This window comes from Lampetra fluviatilis, chromosome 3, assembly GCF_964198595.1.
Source record: "Lampetra fluviatilis chromosome 3, kcLamFluv1.1, whole genome shotgun sequence".
In the NCBI taxonomy this organism is placed as follows: domain Eukaryota; kingdom Metazoa; phylum Chordata; class Hyperoartia; order Petromyzontiformes; family Petromyzontidae; genus Lampetra; species Lampetra fluviatilis.
In genome coordinates, this window is record NC_136277.1 from 19,169,426 (window position 1) to 19,176,004 (window position 6,579).

Consider the following 6,579-nt stretch of genomic DNA (forward strand, 5'->3'; position numbering starts at 1 on the left):
TCCAAAGAGCTTACTGCGCGTCATCAGTGTACATTTGTGATCGTGATGGAGTGTATTCATAAGAGTGGGGAGCGGTAGTGTAGCGGTTAGCGCGCTGCGCTACGAAACTGGCGACCCGGGTTCGATTCCCGCTCACGGCCAACACCAGTGACGATTATCTGAACTGGTCCTAGGCCTCCCCTAGGTCGACTCAGCCTCAAATGAGTTCCTAGTGTGATGTGTAAACATTGCCACTAGGGAGACAAAGGCGGCCAGTGTAGTGCTGGCCACCCACCCCCTCGTGTGCCATGCCGGCCTTCATGGGTGCTCGCTAACAGCATTTTCCCCTACAGTCTGGTACAGGCTACACGGGGGATCTTTGTCATAAGCGTGCACAATAACGAGTGTTGCAGACATATTTATTAATATTTCTTATTTCAAATCGCAATCTCAAACCCCTCCCCCCATAGAAAAGGATTTCCCCTTTTCGTCCCCTCCCTACGGCATGATTATTTAAAGGTGCTAATCCACTTTCTCATCTGTAGGTGTATAGAATGCAGTGTGTGGAATTGTGCACTCAGGCGTAAATATGACTGCGCACCACCACTTCGTCCCACATCCTCAGTGTTTCTGCTTAAGCCCAATAGCAAAGGTGGAGACATTTAAAATTGATGGTGGCTATGATGTCCCCTGCATTCGACACGTCTCACTTGTTAAATAAAGGGGGCTGTGGTCTCTAGCTTGCTGTCATGAGTCATACATTGTAAATTGTTCTCCGGGGGCACTGCAGCCAATACAGATTTTTCCACGCACCAACAATGGCACAAAACAAATCAGTGGTTGAATCATAGCGTCGAATTGTAACAATTCACAGAATCAATGAAGGAGGGACTGATCATTACGAGTGTAGGCGGAACGAAATCGTGCGTGTCAGAATATAGAGTATGATGCCACATTGGTTGATGGAAATTAATTATCACACTCAGATACATGCATAGAAATTTGGCTATTGGGAATAACATTTTCAGGCATGTTTTCTGCAAAAAAAAAAATCTGAGTTTATACAAACAGAACAGAAGACACAGTCCAGTACTGTGTATTTTGCCCTCATTTAGAATGTATTTCACTTCTTTAAACGTATGGTCTATTTCTACATATTCATGGCCTGTTGTTGGGGACATATTTTCAGTTATCTTTAACCTGCATTGGTTTGAGAGCCTTAATGTTCGCTGGAAAACGCGATATGAACTAACATTGAGTCCTAAAATTACGGTTACCAAAGAGCCTGAGAATCCTGATCCTCCAAACCGCTTGTTGACTCTATATCACAGGAAATATTACTGCCGTTTTAATGTTTTGAGTTTCCTCTTTTTCTATTTACGTCACTGAGTCAGATGTGCGTCAATTAGCACGTGCACACGAGCTGATATCATCACTCCATCTCCCTGGTGGGCATCCTCACATTCGCATTCATCACCCCTGGCAGCCACTCCATTATTATTCTGGACCATCGGCAATCATCCCTTTTAGGATCCACTGCAAGTCCATTCACGTAAATGGTTGCGACATCCTCCCAGTGTCGAATTAAGTGATATTTCCCAGCGTCCTTGTCGACAGTTGGTTGACGTTCACTGCTCACATCAGTAGTTTGACGGGACCGTGCTTCCATCAGCTTCAACAACCGTGCCCCAATCCGTTGTGCACTGACTATCGAGACAGCGAGGTAGCCTGTCCACGCATTCGTCATCAGTCGTGTGGACTATTGCAACAGCATCTCCAGCTGTGCCAGCGCTGTGCCTCCAGTCAGTGTTAAATGACGCGGCTCGCCTGAGAGTTCAGAAGCGGACATTTGATCCGATCACGACATCGATACGAGACTGCAAGTTGCAACGCTTCACGGAATCCATGTGTACGTATTACTTTTTTTGTGGTAAGTTTGTGGGTTATGAAAGTGGAGGCAAAAGGGTTGGGTTTTGCGAGTTAGAGCGGTTGGGATTTTTGAAGGTTTTGTTGAGGAGCTGTGAAGGAGGCATGCCTGAGACTGATGTAATATGCGGTGCTGAGACAGAGCGAGTAGACGAGTGGAAATTGTTTTGTTGTAGGAAAGTAAGTTGCATAAGAAGCAGGGTTTTTTTATATCATATTTTATGTTCATTAGCGTTCTCCAGTGGCTTGTTGCACTGATTTGCAGGATTATTAAGGAGCGTGTTACTTTTCTCACGCAATCTCAGTGTAACTGACTTGTAGAATTACAGACCCATTAGCCTCTTATCTCAGGTATATAAATTGTTCACCAAGATCATTGGGAAAACAATTACGGGAAATTTAGAGGCCAATAAACACATGAGCAAGCAAGATTTGGAAACGGTTGCCTTACCATCTAACACATACAATCTGAATCTCGAAAGCTAAATGAATGTCAATTTTCTATTATGCCTCGCCATTGTAGAACATGAAGAGGGAATTGAGTCTGGATATTTATGCAGCGATCCAAGCTTTTACAAACCGATGCTTAAATTAAACGAAGAAGAAAAATAATGCATGTGCATGAATACTATAACACCTTCCAACATGAAATTTCTGAGAAGTATATGTTTTTAATGTGTACTAACTGCTGATATATTGATCAGAAACATGGACATTGACGAATATTTCGAAAGGAGCTCAAAAGTGTGCAAATAAACAGGAAGATATGTAAAAAATGTACCATAGATCATAAGCAAGCTAGAGAATCATGAAAAATGTTAAGTGGGGAGGACAGTGGCAGATATGTAATGATAGAGCGTCACCTAAGGGACGACGAAGGGCTGCATAGGCACTGCTTGGCTACTCATATCCAATCAGAGGGAAGGGTTCCATCTGGGCCAAAGGTAATGGGCGGAGCTCGTGGGTATGTACGGGAAACATCGAGAAGATTCTACGAGGGGTGTGGCTAGAGAGCAATATAAGGAGAGGCAATGAGAGGACTCGGGGTCGGTGTGGGAAGCCTGGAGTCCGGACTGCATCATCGCCTACCTCGTCTCGCCACCGGCCACGTGGCGAGCTCCGCCGGAGAAGCCCTCTCTACTCTCCGCGTGCCGCCAGCCAGCGGCGAGCGTGAGAAGAGAGAGACGCGCACATTACGACGGAGGAGAGAGCGCAGAACCATCCGGGAAGAGAGTGCAGAGCTGTGCAGTAATTATTATTACAAAATTAACCCGTAAAAACAAAGTTTTTCACTATAAATCCTTTATATGTGTGGCGGCTAGAGTCTTATCGTCCTCTGGCTTGAGATGGCTGCCACCTATGGGTCAGATGATTGTCTGCCAGTATTAAGCAATTGGTAATTAAATATTTAATTTGTTTTCCCTTAACAGTGTAAAATTTTGGAAAAAATTTTTCACGAAAATTAATTATCACACACAACGAGTCTGTGTGGAAAATGTCAGCTCGACTGGATCACGGGAAATGGGTTAAAAAACGAGCGAAAGATTTGCACGGTCCTAAGCAAGCAAGCGAACTTAATATAAAGGATTTAAAAATATATTCGCCTGTGGAGGACGCGGGGATCGATCCCGCGACCTTTGGCATGGGAAGCGAGGGCGCTACCAACTGCGCTACTCCGCCTAGGCCTGTGGAGGGGTTACGCTCTGGGCTCCTACACTGTGACGTTCAGCCAAAGCCATGAATGAGTTGTATTTGAATGAATGTAAAATATTTTTTTTTTGCCTAAAAAGTGTAAAATTAAAAAAAAAAATTTGTAACGAACATTAATTGTCTCGCACAACGAGTCTGTGTGGAAAATGTCAGCTCGATTGGATCACGGGAAGTGGGTTAAAAAACGAGCGAAAGATGTGCACGGTCCTAAGCAAGCAAGCACGCAAGCAAGCAAGCACGCAAGCAAGCAAGCAAGCGAACTTAATATAAAGGATTTAAAAAGACACGAGTCTACAATGGATGTGGAAGTGCTTTATTACAGATATAAGGAATTATGGTCCATGGGCGAGAATAACAATGGAGTGGCACCTCCGATTAGCACGATTGGCTACCTACAGTGCGAAATAAGTTCAACATACATACATACAAATGAGTAGATGCGACTCAGAGTACGTCCACCAGAGAGACAGAGTAATGAAATCAGCTTGTGTGCAGGTGCTGGGTGAATTGTTACATTGCAAGAGAGTGAGACATGGCTTGGTGAGAAATTTACCCAGCAGCGGATGACTGATGAAATGAAATTGCATTTCATGCAGCACTAGATGAGGTCACAAGACACATAATGTGATGTTGTGTGATGGCATCATGGATACTGATGGAATCGCAGAGGGCATGCATAACACGTGATTTCATAACACTGGCCAAAAAAAGCTTTTCTGTTGAGCACTGGTATTTTAACGCCAGGTTTTTGGGAAAACTGATCAATATGGCTGGTTTTATATAGGATAAGTTGCTAATAACAGAAATTTATATAAAAAATGTTATTCATATTGGATCATCATTACTAGTTACTGTGGCATGCTTCTACAGACAGACGGACGAACAGTTCTTGTGCATTATTGATCTACTTTAATTGGAAGAAATTAATTATTCATAAAATCGGAATCAGAATCTTTATTTCGACGATTACCCCCTCTCATTAAAGATTCACCTTTGATGATAAAGTTCCCTTTTACGTGGATCAAAATATTCAAGGTCGAAATTCTCCAGCATTGAAGAGATCTGAACCCCAAATCGCAAGGTTGATTTTTGGTTGCATCGAGGAGTTCACATGGACAAAGAACGCACATCGGCTGTCAATGTAGATTTCTTTGCCTACCATGTACAGGGTGGTCCAGATGTCTTGTGACCCTCAATTAATTGGCCGCTAACATGTGTTTCCTTTACGCATTCATTTATATTTTAAATAAACTTTACTTGAAAAAATAATACGTTTTAGAGAATAAAATGGGGGGTCACAAGACACCTGGACCACCCTGCATAAAGGGCCTCCATGCTTCTTTGTGCACTTTTCGGTTTTTGTTCCCTTTTATCATTCATACACCTCATATGTAACCGAACAAAAACTCAACACAGTCGTCAATAACACTGTTCTAAAATGAAAACAAAAATATTGGCAGCGTTTCAGCCAATGATCCTTCTTCAGTAAGCACACAGATATGGCCCTGTTTCAGAGGACATGGGTGGTTCACGCGACCCCTGCTGCCAGTCGAGGTTGACTACAGGCACAAGCAATTTGCTCAAGACAAGACTCGCCAGCCCTGAATCGATTTGGGACCTTTGCAAATTCGTCTCGAGTCACAAGCCCAAGGGGCCGTCCATAAATGACGTCACGCACCTAGGGGGGGGGGGGGGTGAGACATTTGTGACGATGTGTGACGAAGGGGGGGGGGTTGAAAAATGTGACGTCACATCAAAATGCGCAACTTTAAATAAATGTAGACACGTTCTACTTCATTAAATAGACTTTTTAATAAATGTTTCCTCCTACAACATCAGAGTGCAGCGCCACATTAAATACGCACTACAATGACAATAGTTTAAATCGATTTGAAGCATGTTTTATTTTTTTTGGGGGGGAGCAGAGCTTTGTGACGTCATATTTGGGGGGGGGGGGGGTCTGACTTTTTGCGACGCCGTGTGAGGAAGGGGGGGGGTCAAAAATCGTCCAAAATCTCGTGACGTCATTTATGGACGGCCCCCAAGGCGCAAAGGGAGTGGGGTCAGCGCCGATGGCAATTTGGAGGAGGCGGTTGTAAATGTTTGGCGCGGGAGGCCTTCATCCAGCAGCGGATTGACCACGGACGATTGATGATGAATTATTGATGAATCGATGTGGCTTGGTGGTGGAGAAGGGGAATCAAACACCGTCACCGAAGTCTTCGGATTCGAAGAATCTCCCGAAAAAATGAGACGCACTCCAAACTTGTTCCCACTGAGTAAAACTTTTTTTTTTTTACAAATCTGACGACAGCCGCCGTTAAGCGACGGTGCCAGGCTAGGTGCACCTTGAGTGCCGTCGCCAGGTGACGGCACGAGACTCAGGCGCTATGGATTAACGGACTGAGACGACTAACAGATCTGACTCCCACACAGATTCCATCCCCACCCCCATGTAGCCTTTCCACAAACTATTAGGGAGCAAGTTGATGTTGGTGGCACACGAGAAGATTGGGTGGCCAACGGCACGCACGGACGTCTTTGTCTCTCCAGTGGCGATGCTCCCACGCAACACACACCAGGCACTCATTTGAGACTGAGTCGACCTCGGTGAGGCCCATGACCGGTCCAGATGTGACCTGTCACTTGGTGGTGGCCATGGGCGGGATTCGAATTCGGGTGGCCCAGGTTCGTGGCACCACCGCACTCACACGAATCGGATTATAAGACGCACCATCAATTGTTGCTTTCAAATATCGGGTGTACGGTGGAAACTGCATCTAATACTCGGGTAAATTCGCTGCTAGAGGTGGATGGGGCTGAGGAGGCATCATGGAAGTGTGTTGAACTTCTTTCACACCGTACATAGTCGACCATGCTCATCGGGGGTGGCGTGGGAGAACAAACTAAACACAACAGCAGTACTGAGCATCATCGTCACCATCATCATCGCCACCACCATCA